Genomic DNA, 20458 nt, shown 5'->3' with positions numbered 1-20458 from the left:
AACATTGCCAGGTATGGCCCAAAACCCAAAAAATAAAAATAAAAGGAAAATGCAGCTACTCCCAGTTAACTTCCTATGTCTTCAATACCCTCTCCCCACAAACACACATACACATAAGACCAATAACAAGTGTCTGTTCATCTCCTAGAGAAGCACAGGTTGTCTGCAACAGGGTTCCCTGTGCATTTTGAAGTGTTGCAATAGGAGAAAAATATATTAAAAGAATAACACACACATATCCTCTACACCTTGCAAGCATCTGTAGTCTACAGACACCCTTAGCTTCAGTACTGGACCTCAGTGCTAGCAGCCAGAGCTGTAATAGCTAACATCCACCACTTCTCAACAGCCTCTGGGGTAGCAGCTACTGTACTGATGCTTTACAAACACAATTTCCAGTCCTTCTATATTATGTATTTGCTGCTACTTCTACAAGTGTTGGAGTGGAGCCTCAGAGAAGCTTGCACACCCATACCCCACAGCACTCCTGTGGTACCCCCAGTGAGTTGGCAGCACTTAGAAGAAAAGCTTGCACACAGACTCAAGGTCACGCTGCCCCCAGCAAAGTCACAGAGCTGGGAGGCAGGCCCAGCTCTCGTCCGGGCCAAGGTCTAAGTTCTTCACATTAAGCCAGGTCTGGCTCCTTCTGCTGCGTGAACGAGGTGGAAAAAGGATCACAGTTCCAAGTACAACGTGTCAGTTAGCAAAGTCTCCTTGGAAATAATTTATGACCCAAGGTGCTCAGTTGAAAGAATTGGCTTCTCTTATGACTGTCTTGTTCCCTTGCAGACATTTTGGCTCTCTTCTCGCAGCACTTTTCTCTTTTCCTAATCCACAGTCAGCATGTGAATGTTTGCACGTATTCACATCTTCTTTGCATCTTCCCAGGTCGACACACTCTGTGGTACTCCAGCCACCTTTAATGTTTTGTTTTGCCACTTCCATGTCTTTCTCTTTGCTTCCCCCTCCCCCCTCCAAATTCATCACTGTAGAATAAATAATGACCAGTCCCAGGGAACATTTCATCTCTTTTCTCACATCGTTCAGTCATTTCACAAAATGTCACAAATGTGAGGGCAGGAATTATAATCCCTAGAAGTTTCATTTAATTTTGAAAATTATAAAATAGGGGCTGGAGCAATAGTATGGCAGGTAAGAAACTTGCCTTGCATGGGTCCAACCTGGTTCAATCCCCAACATCACATATGGTCTAAGCCCACCAGGGATAATCCTTGAGCACAGAGCCAGGAGTATGCCCTAAGCATCACTGGGTGTGACCCAAAAACCACACAGGCAAAAATTTTTAAAAAACATTACAAAATAGAGACAATAAGGGGAAAAGATTACCAAGTAGTGCTGTTATTTAAAGAATGGTTTCTCATTCCAAGTTATCTTTCCTTTCGTGACTGATATAATCCATTGATTATTTAACATTTAAAATATGCTTGTAAAGATAGTACAGTGGGTGAGGTGTTTGCCTTGCATGTGGCTGATCCGGGTTTGATACTCAGCATCCCATATGGTGTCCCAAACCCCTCCAGGAGTGATCCTTGGATGCAAGGTTATGATTAAGCTCTGAGCACAGTGAGGTATTGCCCAAAAAACAAACATTAATTTAAGTTTTAAAAAATGTTTAAGTATAAGTTCTCAAACATGATGTTACATACTACTTTCATTTACCTGTAACAAATCCTACTCTCTGCCCTGGCTATCATTCATCCTTGGGGTTCCTGTAACTGCCACTTCCTCCCAGAGTGGCTGAATCTCCAGATTTGGGGTAGACATCCCCAACATGCTTGGTCTTCAACACTATCTGCTCTCCTTCATAGTTCTTTAGGCATCAATGACCATTCTGATTTCTACATTTACCCTGTCCAACTCCTAGAACAGACATATATCCATTAAGATAAACCTACCATGTCATGAGCCACTAGAAAAGAGGGTACTTTTAAAGCTCACCATCTCCCAGAAGCTCCTCATTACCACATTCAGACCCCACCCATCTTTACAAGCACACCTGAATTTCAAAGTATTTCAGTTTATCATTTTCCAAATACTGAACTCTTTCCTCTTACTCTCCTATCCTCTGGGTTCTTTCATTCCCTTCTTCCTACAACTCACTACCTCAGATTCCACTCTCTTGACTTCTTCATTTAATTAGTTACTATTTGTATACAGGCATGTATGGTGGATGAATGGATGAATGGGTTCCAGCCAACAGCACACTTCCTTCCTTACCTCTCAGATAACCCAGGTGAGTTATCTTATCTCTCCTCTCTCTGCTAATCTCAATTACTTTGCTTCCCTATATTTCTACCACATTTCTCAGGAATATCCCAACCTGGGCCCATATTCCAATCCCCCTTCTCCAACCCTACCCACCCAGGCAGCTCTCTGTCTCAGTAGATCTATTGTATATTCATGGTTTCAAACTTCGTTGGAGCCTCTAGTCTCTCATCCAATATTTGTCTTTGATCAGCAGATCTTTAATTCTTGAGCTGGAGCGATAGCACAGTGGGTAGGGCATTTGCCTTGAACACAGCTGATCCAGGTTCGATTCCTCCGCCCCTCTTGGAGAGACCAGCAAGCTACCGAGAGAATCTCGCCCACGCCACAGAGCCTGGCAAGCTCCCCGTGGTGTATTCGATATGCCAAAAACAGTAACAACAAGTCTCACAATTTGTTGTAAGACGTTACTGGTGCCTGCTTGAGCAAATCGATGAACAACAGGAGGACAGTGCTAATAATTACTTCAAATAACTTGCCGTTCCATTTCTGCCCTTTCGGGGCTGAAGGGATAGTATAGCTGGTACTTGCTTTGCATGAGGCCTGGGTTCAATCCCCAGCATCTCATATGGTTCCCTGAGCACTGCCAGGAATGATACCTGAGCACAGAGCCAGAAGTAACCTTTGAACAACCACCAGGTATGCACTCCCCTCCAAAAAAGAAAGAAACAAAGTTCTATCCTTTAGATTCGTTTCTTTCAGTGAACTTTCCTCATTCTTTATGAAATTGAGGTTAAGTATGATCTTCTTCATTTTTTTCTCAGGCTTACCCATTAATTTATCTTTATTCATAGCAGTTTTCATTCCTTTCCTCCAATTTCATAGGATCTAATATCATTCCTTCCAGTAATGGTCAAACTTATGACTGGGACCTTGTCCCGATTTCCTCAGAATTTGTATGTTCTAGAACTCTCTTGCTTAAGATAACCCTCTTCCATGGAGGGTAGGGGAAAAATACAGATTTCTTTAGTCTCTTTTTAGTAACCTAAGTATCTACTGTGTAAAGACAAGAATAAAAGACATTGGGTCAAATACTAAAACAGACAAGGAAAAATCCTCAGCCTAGTAAAGTTTTATGATCTACCATCCAATCATGAAGAGCCAATCCTGGAATGGACCACAAGGTCATCTGAAATCCCTGTCCTAGGCAGGCATCCAGCTAAATGGCCCAAGAAAGACAGTTGTCTCACCTCCCATTAAAATCCACCAGAGACAGAAATTCCAACAAGTTTCCATCCCAAATTGGCAATTGCTCTGTGCTTAGAAACAATCAGAAGGAATACATTTTGATAGTAAGCCAACCCTTTCAATTTTCTCCTATTTCTTAAAATGCCTCATTCAAAAAGACCACAAAGCGATCAACTAAAATTGCTTTCTGGAAATGAGTAATATGAAAGTCTGGGAAAGTACAGCCCCGGACTATCAATGGATCGGATTCTTTAATAAAGGACATCTTTTAGGAGAATATTTGAAAGAGAAGGGTAAGCTTGGTCCAAGGGTCAAGGATAACCTCAGTATTTCTGAACACACAAACTTTTTGCTCCAATAAGAAAACTCCCCTCTCTCCTCCTTCCTCCTTCCTCCTTCCCTTCCTCCCTCCGTCCTTCTCTCTCCCCTCCCTCCCTCCCTCTCTCTCTCTCCCATCTCTTTCTCTCTCTCCGTCCTCTCTCTCTCTCTCTCTCTCTCTCTCTCTCTCTCTCTCTCTCTCTCTCTCTCTCTCTCTCTCTCTCCCTCCCTCCCTCCCCTTGAAATTTTCCTGACCAGCTTAGTGGAAATCAACCAATCCTGCCAGAGACTACAGGACTCTACAGCAGGTCACTAACCCTGGATAGTCAGTCAATCCCAATTCAAGGACGGCTCTCTGCCGTCCATGAGAAACTCCACTTCCCCTGGCTGACAGCACCACAGGCAGCCACATCTGGAAGCTGGAGCCTAAGAATAGAGCCTACCACAGAGGAGCAGTCAGGACCCCAAAAGGAACGCAAGATTTTCTGGAAGAATCATTAGTAGAATACAATCTTCTGAAAATCCCTGCTTATACATATGTTTAATTATGATATAGCCAAACTTTACGTCCAAGATACATAAATACTCTATATTTTCCACTCCTAAAGTAGTTTATATTCTCTGAAAAACTGAAGCACTAAGAAGCATAAGGAACACTTTGAGGCTTTAGAAAACAGTATGATGGTGTACTTTAGAAACAGATAATCATGGCCGGAGCAATAGTCCAGAGTTGGGTGTCTGCCTTGCCCTTAGACAACCCAGTTTGATCCCCAGTATCCCATCTGGTCCCCCCAAACACTGCAAGAAGTGATCCCTGAGCACCCCCTGGTGTGGTCTTGCACCAGAAAGAATGTGCTTCCTTCTATAAAAACTGCTTTTTATGACCACACAGGTGGATGCTTATTTGGGATCGATCCACCTCAGGTGGCTGCTGCCTGTGTAAACTGGTTTTCTCCTCACAGCACTCACCTCTGCAACGTGGCTGTGTCACACAGACACACACTCCCATGCACACACATACAGCTACACATGCACATGCACGTACACATACAAACATGTGCACACATGTACATGCCCATGCACAGGCACGTGAGCACATACACACGTTCTGCAGCCCTTCCTGCCTTCTCTATCTCTGAGCTGCGGAGAGAGTCCCTCTGACTGGCACAGCCGCATCATCAGCACTGTCCACACTGCACAGCTGATTCCACCCATGAGGAACTCCACAGAGCCACACTCATCCCTCGGCCAGTTGAGCACTCAGGGAGAGCTTCTCTGCCTGAAGAACAGTGTGGAGACCCGCGGTCTCAAACAAGAGAAATGGGCCAGAAGATGGAGCCAAAGGCTCAGCTGGTGATGGGAAAACATTTCCACCCACTCTCAGGGCAGGATTCGCAGACAGTGGGAACATCTGACCGTGTCCCCTCAGACCCCTCAGAAGAGGTCGGCTCTAGCTTCTTTCATGACAGTCAGAAGCCCTGACAAACAGAGCCCTTGCCACACATGAGTCACATCCCAGAGAGAAGCCGGGCAATTCAGCTCAGACTGTCATCTGCTCAGGGACTCTCTGCTCCAGACTCAATTTCTCTATTTGACTTTAACAGCAGAAAAGGGAGTGCATTGGGCCTGAAACTTACAAACTTGTTTTTCCATTGTAAGAGTTGTTTGGAGGGGGAGGGGGTTGTATGTTCTTTTGCAAGGGAAGTAGGAGTGTGGCTTTTGTTTGTTTTATTTGCCCCTCCCAGTTTTGTGTTAGGGACCACAAGGGGAATTGAACCAGGGCCCTGCCTCCCAGGCAGATGCTCAGCCCACCTTGCAGGCCCTCCTGGTAGACTGCAAGTTTTCATTAGGTGGAGATTGTGATCAGACCATTAACCAGCCAGAACAGCCACATCCCTTCTCTGGCTAGGTCTCAACCACTGAAAAATTTACTAGAAGGGGGTCAGCAAGATAGTACTTGCATGCTGCCAACACAGGATCCCTGGGACCCCATAAGGTCTTCCAGGCATTGCCAGGAATGATCCCTGAGTGCAGAGTCAGGAGTAACTCCGGAGCATCGCCACATGTGGCCCTAAAACCAAACAAAAAGGTACAAACCTGACAAAACAATTTTCTTTCCATTCTGAGCGTCTGGGACCATCATGACTCTATTCATAAGTGAGTGAAGCCAGGCTTGAGCAGAAACTGTTTGACTAGGTCTCTGTCTGGTATCTTGAAATACCTTCTACCCAGCAGACATAAAATATTATAAACACTCATTGTGTTAGTCACGGTTCAGTCACAGAAGCACAAGAAGGCCGCGCTGCCAAGAGAAAGAGATTTATCGCAAGGAATTACCTGTGCAGTGGGGAGCGGGCTGAGCCACCCCAGACGACCAAGACAGGAGCCCAGGAAACAGACAGTTCTAGGGGGCTAGGGCACACCAGCTCAGGCTTCAACTGTTCCCCAAGGGGCAGATTTCTCCTACCTGGGGGAAGCCACTCCCAGCAGCTCAGGCCCATCACCTGGGGCACGCAGGGCTGACTTTCTGTTTTTCTTGTTTTAGTTTTGGGGCAATTCTCAGGGATTACTCCTCACTCTTCACTGAGTAATTATTCCTGGTAGTCGTTTCAGGGGACCATATAGAATATTGGGGATTCAACCCAGTCATGTGCAAAGCAGGCAGGCTGTACTCTGGCTCAGGCCCCAGGGCTGACTTTCTTAAGTCATCTGTTGGGGCATTTGCCTAGCTCACTCACTGTCTGTTTAACTCACTGGCACCAGTATCCTGGGCAAGGGGCATGTCCAAGAAGCCATCACAGGTCCTGAGAGGTGGTTTGGCGGCAGAACACTCACCTGCAGTAAAAACTCTGAGACCACCCCCACAGGCTAGGGCAACCCCACAATTCAAATGTGAGACCCCTGTCATCACAACAGTGACAAGAGCAAAGGGATGGGAGAGGGGGTGGGGCAGGATCCATGGTATGGCATTAAGTCAAGAAGATGCAGATTCTGGCTATTGTAAACAGTGCTGCAATGAACAAGCGCAGATGTCACTACTACTATACTTTTTTGCCTCTCTGGGTTATATTCCCAGGGGTGGTATTGCTGGGTCAAATGGGAGCTCAATTTCTAATTTTTTGAGAATCAACCATACTGTTTTCCAAAAAGGCTGAACCAGTCGGCAATCCCACCAGCAGTGAAGGAGGGTCCCTTTCTTGCCACATCCACGCCAGCACCGGTTGCTTTTGTACTTTTGGAAGTGGAAAATGGGCACTGGTGGAGGGATGGGTACTCAATCATTGTATAATTGAAACCCAAGCACAAAAATTTGTAAGTCTACAGCTGTACCTCATGGTGTTTCACTAATAAAAATTTTTTTAAAAAAGTCAAGAAGATGCATACATTTCTCATTCAGTGTGTCCTTTGCTTCTGCCACCACCCAAGACAATATGATCATCCCACTAGAAAATGCCCCGGGCTGCTGAGCGTTGGCTTCAATGTCCTTGTAAGGCAGCGACTTGTACCATGATCCGTTTTATAGCTATTAGCCAACTGTTCTATATTTATACAGAGAGGAACGTGAAGGGCACAGAGGAAATGCCTCCTCCAGCATCTGGAGCTGAGAAAAGGTCACCACATCCACAACACCACCCAGGGGATGCACCTCCCACCTCCACCAAGTACAACTGGCTCTTGTGCAGACCACTTTGTGCCGACTAGCACAAGTCAGGAATTCTCAGCCAGTGCTGTCAGCATGAGGAACCAAGAACTTGTTAGGGAGCCATCCAGTGCACTGATGGGATATTCAGCTGTATCCCTGGCCTAATGCCACCACATCTCCAGTTCCAATGACCACTACATCTTCATTGCCTCACATCCCTGCAGACATGGGACGAGAGCAAAGCGAAATTTAACTGAGAACCGATGGTGTAGAGCGAGGCTTTACAAAGATTGGAGGAAAGGCTGGGTCCGCACACAGTCCCCTTAAACTAAAGGGCAGTGGCCCCTTCTGGAATCTAGCACCGGCCAAAGTGATAGTACAGCAGGTAGGTGACTTGCCTTGCATGCAGCTGACCTGGCTTTAATCCCAGGCACCCCATATGGTCACCCAAGTCCACCAGGAGTGATCCCTAAGTGCAGAGTCAGGAGTAAGCTCTGGACACCATAGAGTGTGTTTCCAAATCAACAATAGAAACACAGAGCCCTCTGTCTCTATTCAGACCTGCGCTGTACCCTTGGGTGCGCGTGCACACACACACACACACATACACGGAGTTACCTGAAGGACCCCATCCATCTTTCAGATTCTGAGCTCAGGTCTAGGAAAGGCACCCCTCCTTTCACAGCCTGATTCCTGGACCTGACCCCCAAGCCTGCCTTTCCACCTCAGGACCGGGTCTTATCTCCTATATCTGTGAGTCTATACCCAAAATTTGAGCTCCACTATGCCTTTTCCATACAACAATCTGAATGTTGGTTGATCACTTGCTCTCTGCCAGCCTGTGCTGAGAAAGAATGGAAGTGCGAATTATCAATGAGGAGTCAGAGAACACTGAGTGGGAAGCCTGGACCACATTGTCCATCGTGCTCAGAGTGGCGCTTAGTATTCATCTGAACAGTAACTATGCAGAGGCCGCGTTTGCAAGGATTTGACCCTCCACAATATATTTCACATTAAAACCTCTGAAGCCATCCTGGGTCTATTTTGTTTCTTTTTTCTTAATAATGTAGGAGTACTGTTATTTATTCAGCCATTGATTAGGCTGATTTAATTGGGCATGAACTCCACATTACTTTTTTTTATTCTATTCTGAATAAGGCCCTCCCGTTGATCGTCGATTTGCTCGAGCGGGCCCAGTAACGTCTCCATTGGAGACTTTGTTGTTACTGTGTCTGGCATATCCAATACTCTCGGTAGCTTGCCGGGCTCTCCAAGAGGGGCGGAGAAATCGAACTCGGGTCGGCCATGTTGGCCGCTTGTAAGGCGAACGCCCTACCCGCTGTGCTATCGCTCCAGCCCTGTATTCTGAATGTTAATTTTATTATTTTATTATTATTATTCCCCATTTTTTTTATTCACCGTAAGATAGAGTTACAAAGCTTTCATGTTTGAGCTTCGGTCATACAATCATCAAACACTTGGGTCCATTTTCAAGGCTCCAAGAGACCATTCAGGTCATCTCTGTTTTTCGGGGCCATCCTTAGGGATGTCGCTGATGTGATGGCACTGGTGGGTTTAGAATCCCTCATTGGATCATTTCTGCCGATAGAATATCAAGTAAATAGCCTTTTCTGAGGCAACCATGGTTTTCACAGGACTCACATTCCAATCTATCAGCCACAGGAAGAGAGAGACCAAATTTTCCCTTCCCCAAGAGGCAGGTACTACAGACCCAAAGAGACGTTATCCATTTGGCACTGAGCCCAAATTTTACACAAGGGATTAATTACAATGTCATATGATTTGAGCCTGATCCATCAAAACTAATGAGCCCACTGCATTTGGTAGTTGTTTCTCTCTGTCACAGACTATTATCAGCGATCTGTGTCCTCTGCCCCTTCCTCAGAGCTGCCTGGGGGCTCGGCACAAAACTCAGGCTTCACTGCCTCCCAGTCCGGCTAGCAGGCCCTCATTCCCAGTACAGATGGCTGTGCTGAGAATCCATTCATCGGCTGACTCTGAAGAGCTGAGTGCAATTACGAATATGCAATCTGGAAGTGCCCCAAGCCCAGACAATTCTCCCCACACTCTCTGAGCAGGCTACCAGAGATAATGGACACCACCCGGGATCCGAAGAATGACATAAAAGGCCTGGGACCATCAGGTGCCTGAGCAGTACTTGGGGGCCATCTCAGCATCCCAGAAGGAGCACAGTTGGAGAGGTGATCACAGATGAATATTCATAAGAAGAAATCAATTATCTGCCTTCTGTGCCACCTGTCCTGTGAGCCCAAGCTATCCCACAGCTGCAGAAGGCAGGAGGCGTCCACCCAAATGGCAGAACAATCCACCTAAGGCTGTCATGGTATCCAGGGGTCCAATGCCAACTCAGGGAATGAGAAGGATGAAAACGAGCAGGGCCCTGGGTTTAAAGAAAGAGCCAAGCTACTGGAAGACAAGGGAGCAAAGTCTCATCTTTCTCAGGGAAGAGGACAGGATTTGATCCAAAGCCAGAGTACAGTGAGTAAGGTGCTTGTCTTGCACAAGGACAATGAAAGTTTGATCCCCATCACCTCATTATGATCCCCCCAAAGCCTCTCCAGAAGTGATCCCTGGGCAATGTAGGATGTGAAAAAAAAAAAAGTGGGTAGTTGGACGAGTTTCTTGATTTGGCTGGAAAATATGCTGAGTAGAAAATTCGCCTTAGCATCACATGGTTCTCCAAGTATCACCAGGTGCATATGGAGACCCCGAGCACTGCCAGAGAAGACCTGAGAAATTCTCAGCAGAGTTGGTCTTGGTACATTGAGCATCACAGCTGGGACCTCCAGGCTTTCGGAGCACCAGAAAGGCAGTGTTTCTGGGATCTGCTGGGAAAGCTTCAAGGTCAAACTCAAGCCACTCCAGGATTTGATCTGGAACTCCTCCAGCACTGCCAGGACAGACCTAGCCTGAGGGTCGCGGGGTGTGGCCCCCATTCAAAATCGATTTACAAATGTGAACAGTGAGTGGAGCCAGGGGCCGAGGTCAAGCTTGGGGAAGCCCGTTTGCCAGAGGCTCTGATCTGCTTACCAAGTCTAAGATGCCAAAGAGCACTCACCCCCCTCCCCCGCCCCCAGCAGGGCTCCCTGGCAGTGCCCAATCCCAGCTTTCTCATGAAGTCATCCCATATGACTCGTTTCCTTCCCACAGTTAAAATCCCAACTTAGTCCAGAATTCATGAACTGGAGACAGTGGCCAAGCTGTGAAGGAAGAGCAGTTTGAAGAGAGAGTGCTCCGGAAGAAGAGAACCCTTCCATACCCAGCAGTGCTCAGGCCTTATGCCTTCTCTGTGCTCAGGGATCATTCTCGCTGGAGCTCAGGGTACAGCTCAGGGATGAGTCCTGCTGGGCCTCAGAACATGCAGTGTGGAGGACAGATCCTGGTTCCCCCACCTATACAGTCAGGAAGTGAAAAATTTTCCGGAGAGTTTCGCTCATAGTGGAATATTAAAAACAAAGCTAGGGGCTGGAGCAATAGCACAGCAGATAGGGCATTTGCCTTGCATGCAGCCAACCCAGGTTCGATTCCCAGCATCCCATATAGTCCCCCAATCACTGTCAGGAGTAATTTCTGAGTGCAGAGCCAGGAGTAACTCCTGTGCATTGCCAGGTGTCACCCAAAACAAAGTTAATGAGCTAACAAATCCCAACAAAGAACTCTTAAATTCTGTGTTTTAAAAAAAGACACAAGATTGTGGGAGAGATAAGGCAAGGGACAGGAGAGAAGGTTCCCAGGACCTGTGTGATACTGAAGACACTAGCTAGACCTTGGGTGGTGAAAGGAAGAGTCTCCTCGCAGTCGCCTTTCTGGAAGGTCTCTCCCCGCAGAGGGCCAAGGCTGTGCTATGGACATTGCCGGGTGTGACCGGCATCTGGACATCCCTATGAATCCGTGGACCCCCTCTCTCTCCAGGACCCCTCACTGGTACCCAGGTCTTCCCCCATTCCCCTAGAGTTGCGGGTCAGGCTTGCCCAGTACTGCTACAGAATCCACCTCCTTCTCCAGCTGGCTCTGTGGGCAACCCTGGGGGTGAGAACCTCTCGCTCGCTGCCACACAGCCACCACACCAGTCCCCGCCCATGGGTAGCCTCTCCCTCCTCAGTCCCAGACCTGGCCTGCAGGGACCTCAATGAAGAGTCCTGTCCATGGGCCTCCGAGCTGGGCGTCCTGCTCATCCCGTGTCCTGCCCTTTCTGTTCCATGGGAACCTGCACGGAAGCCTTGGAGCTGGCGGAGACAGCACAACTGGGCCAGGGAGGGAAGCCCCAGCCCAGCCCCTCTGGAGTGCTAGCAGAGGCCTGGAGGCGTCTCCAGGGGGGACATATGTGCCCGTTTCTCACTGTCCTGCGCTAAACCCACCAGGTATGGCAAGTTGTTCTCCTTGACAGCACCTGGGTCACAGAGAGAGTCCCACAGGCTCCCACCCTGGGTGCCAGAGCTGGTGTGCAGGGCCCAGAGGGCTAGAGGGCTCCCCGTGCGCCCCAAAGATTTTGGAAGCTGCGAGGGTGCTGCCAGCCCTGCCACACCGCCTGGCGGAGCTGTGGGGGGAGGGGAGGTGGGGCGGACAACTCCGAGCCCCGTGCTGCTGAAGCAAGCAACCAGCTGCGTGAGAGCCAGCGGGGACCCCTCACTGCCTCCCAGGCATGCGTTCCAGGAAAAGATGGAGGGACAGACACTGCCCAGATCCAGGCCGGATTCCTGTCCAAAGGCACGGGCCAGCACCCAGCAGGTCTGTGGAAAGGGGTCTGGCTCTCTCCCATGCCCACGGTCCCTGCAGACCCCGGAGTACAGCAAAGCCCCCACCCCTGACCCCAGCCTGAGGCGACTTCTGCCTGAGGAGTGAGGCAATGGGGCGACCCAAGCACAGCTGATCCGTGCATGCAGGCGATAATGCCAGCCGGCTCAGCCCGGGAAGCCAGCACGCTTAATCCCAGCTGAGAGGAGCGCAAGCACTGTGCAGTGGAGCACTAGAGAATAGGAGCAGCGGTCTTTGAAGATACCATTAGCCTCAGTATCATGGAGGGTTTTGTAGACCCTGTCTTCAATGTACCTTATGGATTTTGGCCTGATGTTGAGATCTTTAATCCATTTTGGCCTGACTTTGGTGCATGGTACTAGGTTGAGGTCTAAGCCCATTTTTTTTTTTTTGCATGTGATTGTCTAGTTATGCCAGCACCATTTGTTGAAGAGGCTTTCCTTGTTCCACTTCACAATTCTTGCTCCCTTATCAAAGATTAGATGTTCATACATTTGGGGTTGTATATACAGATAGTCCACCCTGTTCCATTGGTCTGCGGCCCTGCCTTTGTTCCAGTATCATGCTGTTTTAATTATTACTGCTTTGTAGTAGAGCTTGAAGTTGGGGAGGGTAATGCCTCCCCACGTCTTTTTCCCAAGAGTTGCTTTAGCTATTCGTGAGCATTTGTTGTTCCATATGAATTTCAGGAGTGCTTGATCTATTTCTTTGAAGAATTTCATGGGTATCCTTATAGGGATCGCGTTGAATCTGTATTGAATGCTTTTGGGAGTATTGCCATTTTTTTTATTTAACCATTTTAATTGAGGTACTTAGTTTTTTTTTATTAAATTTATTTATTTATTTTGAATACCCATCCCTCCACCAGTAACCATTTCCCACCACCACAGATCCCAGTAACCCTCCCACCCCCCATTCCATCCCCATCCCACCCTGCCTCTGTGGCAGGGCATTCCCTTTTGTTCTCTCTTTCCTATTCGGTGTTGTGGTTTGTAAAAGAGTTAAGCCTGATTTTCAGAGAGAAACGTTGGAGAATTTACTTTCCATTGACCACTTTATATATAAGAAGATGTCGCATGGCTGCATAAGCAGCCACGCGGTTTGGAGTAAGAGTCCTGGTTCCTGCGTAAGAGAGCTATGCTTGTAGAGGCTCATAGTCACCGGGGTTCCCTCTGGAGGAGGCGGGATGCAGCACCTACCCCATCTGGGACTTCCTGGTGATCTCGGCTCTCTTCAGGACCCAGAGCATTCTTGGTAGCTGTGGAGCCTCCCCCCACCCCTGGCTCGTGGCCTTTCTTCTCTGTGCTGTAAAGATGGCGCTGGGGGGGCGGGTTGTGGGTGTGACTTCTGGAGTCAGATGTTACCTGGGTGCCGTGGCAGTCCCAGCAGTTTGCAGTGAGAGTCCTGGTTCCTGCATAAGCGAGCTATGCTTGTAGAGGTTCATGGTCACCGGGGTTCCCTCTGAAGGAGGCGAGTATTGCCATTTTGATGATATTAATTCTTCCTATCCATTAGCAGGGGATATGTTTCCATTTCCTCGTGTCCTCTTCTATTTCATGGAGTAGCGTTTTGTAGTTTTCATTGTAGAGTTCCTTTATTTCTTTAGTTAGGCTGATTCTGAGGTATTTGATTTTCTGGGGCACAATTGTGAGGGGGATTATTTTTTCCATGTCACTTTTCTCCCTCTCATTATTTGCATATAGGAAGGTCATGGATTTTTGGGCATTGATTTTATAGCCTGCGACTTTACTGTGTAAGTCTATTGTTTCTAGAAGTTTCTTGGTAGAGGATTTAGGATTCTTGAGATATAGTATCATATCATCTGTGAACAGTGAGAGTTTGATTTCTTCCTTTCCTATCTGGATGCCTTTAATGTCTTTTTCTTGCCTAATCGCTATTGCAAGTACTTCCAGTACTATGGTAAACAAAAGTGGTGATAGTGGGCATCCTTGTCTTGTCCCTGATCTTAGACAACACTCCACTGACCAACCAAGTGGAAACAGAGATAAAAAAAAAATGGGACTACCTTAAATTAAGAAGCTTCTGCACCTCAAAAGATTTAGTGACCAGAATACAAATACAATCTACAGAATGGGAAAGGATATTTACCCAATGCCCATCTGATAAGGGGTTGATATCAAGGATATACAAAGCATTGGTTGAACTCTACAAGAAGAAAACATCTAACCCCATCAAAAATGGGGTGATGAAATGAATAGAAACTTTCCCAAAGAAGAAATCCAAATGGCTAAAAGGCACATGAGAAAAAGCTCTACATCACTAATCATCAGGGAGATGCATATCAAAACAACAAGGAGATATCATCTCACACCACAGAGACTGGCCCACATCCAAAAATTACAAAAGCAACCAGTGATGGGATGGATGTGGCAAGAAAGGGATTCTCCTTCACTGCTGGTGGGAATGCCGACTGGTTCAGCCCTTTTGGAAAACAGTGTAGACGATTCTCCAAAAATGAGAAATTGAGCTCCCATTTGACTCAGCAATACCACTCCTGGAAATATATCCCAGAGAGGCAAAAATGTACAGTCGAAATGACATCTGCACTTCTATGATCATTGCTGCACTATTCACAATAGCCAAAATCTGGAAAAAACCCGAGTGCCTGAGAACAGATGACTGGTTAAAGAAACTTTGGTACATCTACACAATGGAGTACTATGTTGCTGTTAGAAAAGATGAAGTCATGAAATTTACATACAAGTGGTACTACATGGAAAGTATCATGTTAAGCGAAATGAGTCAGAAAGAGAGGGATAGACATAGAAAGATTTCATTCATCTGGAGAATATAAAATAACAAAATATGAGATTACCACCCAAGAATAGCCGAGATAAGTACCAGGAGGTTTACTCCATGGCTTTGAGGCCAGTGGCACATGCTAAGGGAAAAGGCAGCTTAGATAGAGAAGGGAACACCAAATAAAGGGTTTTGGGAGGATCCTCCCAGGAAGAGAGATGCATGCTGAAAGTAGACTATAGACCGAACATGATTGCCACTCAATGCCTCTTTTGCAAACCACAGCACCCAAAAGGAGAGAGAGAACAAAAGAGAATGCCCTGCCACAGGGGTGGGATGGGATGGGGGTTTGGGGGGTGGGAGGGATACTGGGAACATTGGAGGTGGAGAATGGGCACTGGTGGAGGGATGAGTACTCAATCATTGTATAACTGAAACCCAAGCACAAAAAAATTGTAAGTCTACAACTGTACCTCATGGTGTTTCACTAATAAAAACTAAAAAAAAAAGAACAGGAGCAGCAGTAGGAAAGGGAGAATGGGGCCTAGTCCCTGCCAAACACCCTCCTCCCCTCCTCCCCGCACCGCCAGCCTAGCTCCCAGCTTCGCCCAGTTCTGGGTAAGTCCCTGTGAGCACTGCTTAGTCCTGGATCTCCCCTGCCACTGCAGGAGAGGCCTGTGTGGGAGCTCGGGGCTTACCCAGCTCTGCAGTCACGATGGTCAAACCAAGGCCCAGAGAGGGGAACCCTCAGCCCCGGGAACGCTGTCCCACCCAGGAGACGTGATTCCAAGGTAAACTCATGTCTTGCATGGATAAGACCCAGGTTCAATCCTTGGAACTTTGGGGAGAAAAAAAAATAAATATAGAGAGAATCCCTGGGAGCAGAAAGGTGATGGCAGTGTGAGGTCACGTGCGTGGGAAGGGCAGGCCTGAGACGCCCCACGCAGGGCTCGGAAAAGGGCAGCCGCCCCTGCAACTGGCACTGTCAGCTTGCACCTGCAGAGTCGCAGACTCCCGCTGACAGTGGGACACACACCAGCGACCACCCTCTTCCCAACACACCTGCCTGTTCTGAGCCGGCAAAACCCCACAAATCCTTTGCAGGCAAAGCTAAAGGGTCCCCAAAGGCCAAATGCCCTTTGCAGTCAGAGAAGATAGGCTGACCAAGGGGACACGAGCTCTAAAGCCTAGCATTAGGACCTGCCGCCTGACTCTGCAGATCAGGGCCCCCCCCCCCGCCCCCTCTCCCCCATTTCATGGAGTGCTCATGAAACGAGGTGGCCAAAATGTCTTCATCGTGTGTGACATCTGTGAGCACACACACACACACAACAGCCGGCTCCCGGTAAGTACTCAATACAACTTCCTCTCTTACATTGAAAAGCCCTCACTCACTGGGGACTATGACCCCTTCTTATGCATGAGGAATCACATGGCACTGGGGCACCAAGCACAGCCAAGAGGTTGCCACAGCTTTGCAAATAGTTTTCAAAACTCATTACAAAAAGCAAAGGGGACAAGGATGTGACTCGGTGGTAAACTCATGCCTGGCACGATAAGACCTGGGTTCAATCCTTGTTACTTTGGGGAAAAAAATAAATCAATACAAAGACCCAGGAGCAGAAGGGTAACGCAGGGTGAGGGCACGTGCCATGCAGGAGTGCCGGAGCCGGTTTGCTCTCTGCCCCCATGGCCAGGGGTCACTCCTACACAGAGCAATGAATAGCCCTTGAGTGTTGCTAGGGGTGGCCCCAAAACCCCAAAAAGTAAAGAAAGAGGGGGGAGGAAAGAGTAGAGACCCGACCTGGAGCACAAAGCCGGAACCAGCATCAGGATACAAACCCACCAAACCCTGGGGCAGCTTAGGGAAACACTTTGGGGGTCCCTCTGAGATCATCTCCCCTGTGATCCCCACCAACCCCAGTGACCCCTGGCTGAAAGCCCACAGCTCTGGGTGCTTCTATCCTTCACACTGTGGATGAAAGCCCGTGGTGTTGCCCCCTGGTCTGGGGCCTTGCAGGACGAGGCTGTCCAGCTGATGGTCCCCCTCTAGGGCGCTCCAGGGAAGGGGAGCCCAGCTGGAACCTCCCCCCCCCCCCCACGTGCCTCCTGCCATCCCAAAGGAGGGTCAGAACCAGAGGAATCCCAAGCCCATCCTGGGGGACGACATGGAGGCCAGTGACCAGGACTGTGAAGGACGCTAGGGTCCTGAGGGTACGGAGTGATCTTGACAGCGGCCAGACCCTCTGTGGCCCACCTGCACCCCTGCCCAGGTACCCTCATCTGTGTCCTGAGCACCCTCGGTCCATGCCCCCTGCTGTCTTGCGTGTGCGGGTGGGGCCACCAGCTGGGTCCTGCAGCTCCATGCCTGCCCTGGCCTCTGACTGGGCCACATGTTGATGGTCCCGGTTACAGTCCAATCATGCAGCCAAGCAGTGCCATTACCCAAGCCACTCAGGTCACGGGTGCCCGGCATAAACTTTTCACTAGACATGAGGGGCCGCAGAGATGGATCCATGGATTGGGGCCCAGGCTCTGTAAACTGAACACCCCACTCAATCCCCAGCACTGCCTGATCCCCAGAGCCCTACCACGAGCAACTTAAGCACTGAGTAAATTTGCTAAGCACCATCCAGTGTGGTTCCCAAACACCCCCCTCATTCAAAAATGAGCATTTTTAAAGGGGTAAAATACACACAGGGTCATTCTCCAGCCACCCTGTCTTCACAGGTCTCAAATCATCTGAGGTATCCCAGCACTGTCCCCCCAGTTCTGCACCCTCATGGCCATGTTCCAAGTCCCGGAGGTGTGACAAAGCCCACTCGGCCGTGATGCCGATGATCCACTCAGGAACGCCAGACAGGACAGCCTGGACACAGCACAGGAAACTGGGGCCTCGGTTTGGGAGCTCTGGCGTCTGCCCTCCTTAGGCTGGCATTAACTAATGCCACACCACAAAGTTCTGTGAAAACCAAAGCAGAATTCAGGAAACGCCCACACCAAGGCCCCACTGCGGCCAGCTCGCTCAGCACTCACTCAGCGCTCATTCAGCACTCCCTCATGACTCCACGAGCATTCCTGGGTCTCTTTGCAGAGCCTCAAGGGCTCTCTGCACCATCCCCAGCCTGAGAAAGGGGTGGAGGCAGGGGGAGTGTGATGTGAGCAGAGGAAGGGGCATGAGCCATGGGTCTGTGTGCTCAGCATCTGGTCAGACTGAGGAAGGCTGAAAGGGGTGTGAAAAGGGTCCAGCTTCCCTGCCCGGCGGGACTCTGAGCACCTCCACTTTAGCCAGGGACATGCCAGGCAATGCCCGGACATCAGTGAATGTCCCACTACCTGACGGCTGACACCCTGGGCCTGGAGACAGCCACCTGTCCCATGGGCGAAGACTATCCCCAACTGGCCTCCATCTCAGTTGTCAACTCCAAGCTGGGGTGACTATCCATGTTTCTGCCCCCCTGGCCCTGGCAGACTCTTGCCTGAACTCGACACTGAGGGACCCATACACACACACTCACACACACATGCACACATGCATACACATACATCCACACACATACACACTTACATACAGTTACATAAACACACATACACACACATGCATGCAGACATTATACAGACAGATACAGGCACACAGATACATACTTATATAGAAATATACACTCATATACGTACACATACAGATACACACATGCATATGTGCACACACATAAACACTTACATACAGACACATGCACATATACATGCACGCATGCAGATATATTCATGCACACACATATACAGTCAGATACAGGCATTCACAGATAAATGTACCCACATACACACAGATACGCACGTGCATAGATACAGGCACACACATACACACTTACATACAGATACATGCACGTACAGACACATAAACCCATATATGTACTTATCATACAGTAAACACACAAGCACACATACACATGCATGCACATACATAAACACATAAAAACACACCCTGGTTTAGCACATTCTGGTCTGGACAGCTGGTTGGGAACCAGATGGGGGAGACGGGGTCCCTCAGCAGCCAGGCACAGACTTGTGCACCCCCTAACACGTGGACAAAGAACCCAGTGGCCCCAAGACCCATCATGGGGCCCTACAGCTGCGGCCTCAGGACATGAGGAATGTCTGTGACTCAACATAAAAACTAAGTTCTGCCCCTAGTGAGAGAGTGTTTGTGTGTCTCAGTGTGTTTGTGTGTGTCTGTGTGTCTTTATCTCTGTGTATCACTATGTTTCTGTGTGTTTGTGTATGTGTCTTTGTGCCTATGTCTCTGTGTATTTGTGTCTTTGTGTGTCTGTATGTGTCTGGTGTTTGTGCGTCTGTCTGTATTTCTCCATGTGTATGTTATTGTGTGTTTGTGCATCTTTGTGCCTATGTGTTTGTGTCTGTGTGACTATGTGTGCTTGTGTATTTCTATGTCTGTATCTGTGTGTCCGTGTATCTCTGTGTCTATGAGACTGTGTGTGTATATGTGTTTCTCTGAGTCCTTATTTTTCTCTGAGTGTGTCTGCCTTTTGAAACACAGTCATGATAAAAAAAAAAAAAAAGACCATGTGGAACCTTCCAGTACAGCCTCCTGACACTTGGTTTCCTGAAGCAGAAAGGCAAGGCTCAGCCTCTCCTCTCCTCTGGGGCTATGGCCTCCTGCCCAACTGCTTTCTCATATGGACCCAGATGTGCCTCCCGATGGCTCTGTCATGGCCCAGGGACTCTGCACTAAGTGCCCTGGTTTCCTCTTTGTACCTCACAGGTTCCTTTGAACATCCCTGAGGTAACTGTCATTGCCCGTACACCCATGAGGTCCACACTCTCAGTTTGAAAGGAGGCTCGAGGCCAGTGAAGGAAAAATCTGCAGCCTCTGAGCATGGTGGAGACCCAGTGAGGGGGGCCACCAGCCAACAAAAGAGGTGAAGGGGCCTGAAAGCCTTTGGGATGTCCCAGTGACACTTGTCACCTATAGTGTCCCCAACCCCTCCTCCACCAGCAGGCATGGCTGTTGGTCACTGTCTTTGCAGGCCTCTTCGGTTTGGGGAGAACAGGACCCTGTTGAGCCTTTCCTGCTTGTCCCTCTCAGTTTTCAAGATGAGATGATTGAGCCGGAACCAAAGTGACATCTCCAAGGCTCCAGACGTAGAGGCCACCCTGGGCCAGACACCAGGACCACTGGGTCCAAAGCCACACCGTGTCTCCACGTGAACCAGAGAGGTCCCTGAAGCAGCTACAGTGTGTGCCGACCAGGGGACGAATCCAAACCGGTTCCGAGGGTAAACAGTTCAGTGGGTAGGGTGTTTGCCTGGCACACAGACGTCCACGTCCCCCAACCCCGCCAGGATTGAATCCTGAGCACCGCCAAGGGTGGCTCCCAAATAAACACAAGCTTCGGAAGGCACCGAGGAGGACCCGCATCCTGACCGCTCGGGCCGTTTGTCCCGCAAG

This window comes from Sorex fumeus, unplaced genomic scaffold (genome assembly GCF_029834395.1).
Source record: "Sorex fumeus unplaced genomic scaffold, SorFum_2.1 ptg000010l, whole genome shotgun sequence".
Lineage (NCBI taxonomy): Eukaryota > Metazoa > Chordata > Mammalia > Eulipotyphla > Soricidae > Sorex > Sorex fumeus.
This window is presented reverse-complemented; position numbering follows the sequence as displayed.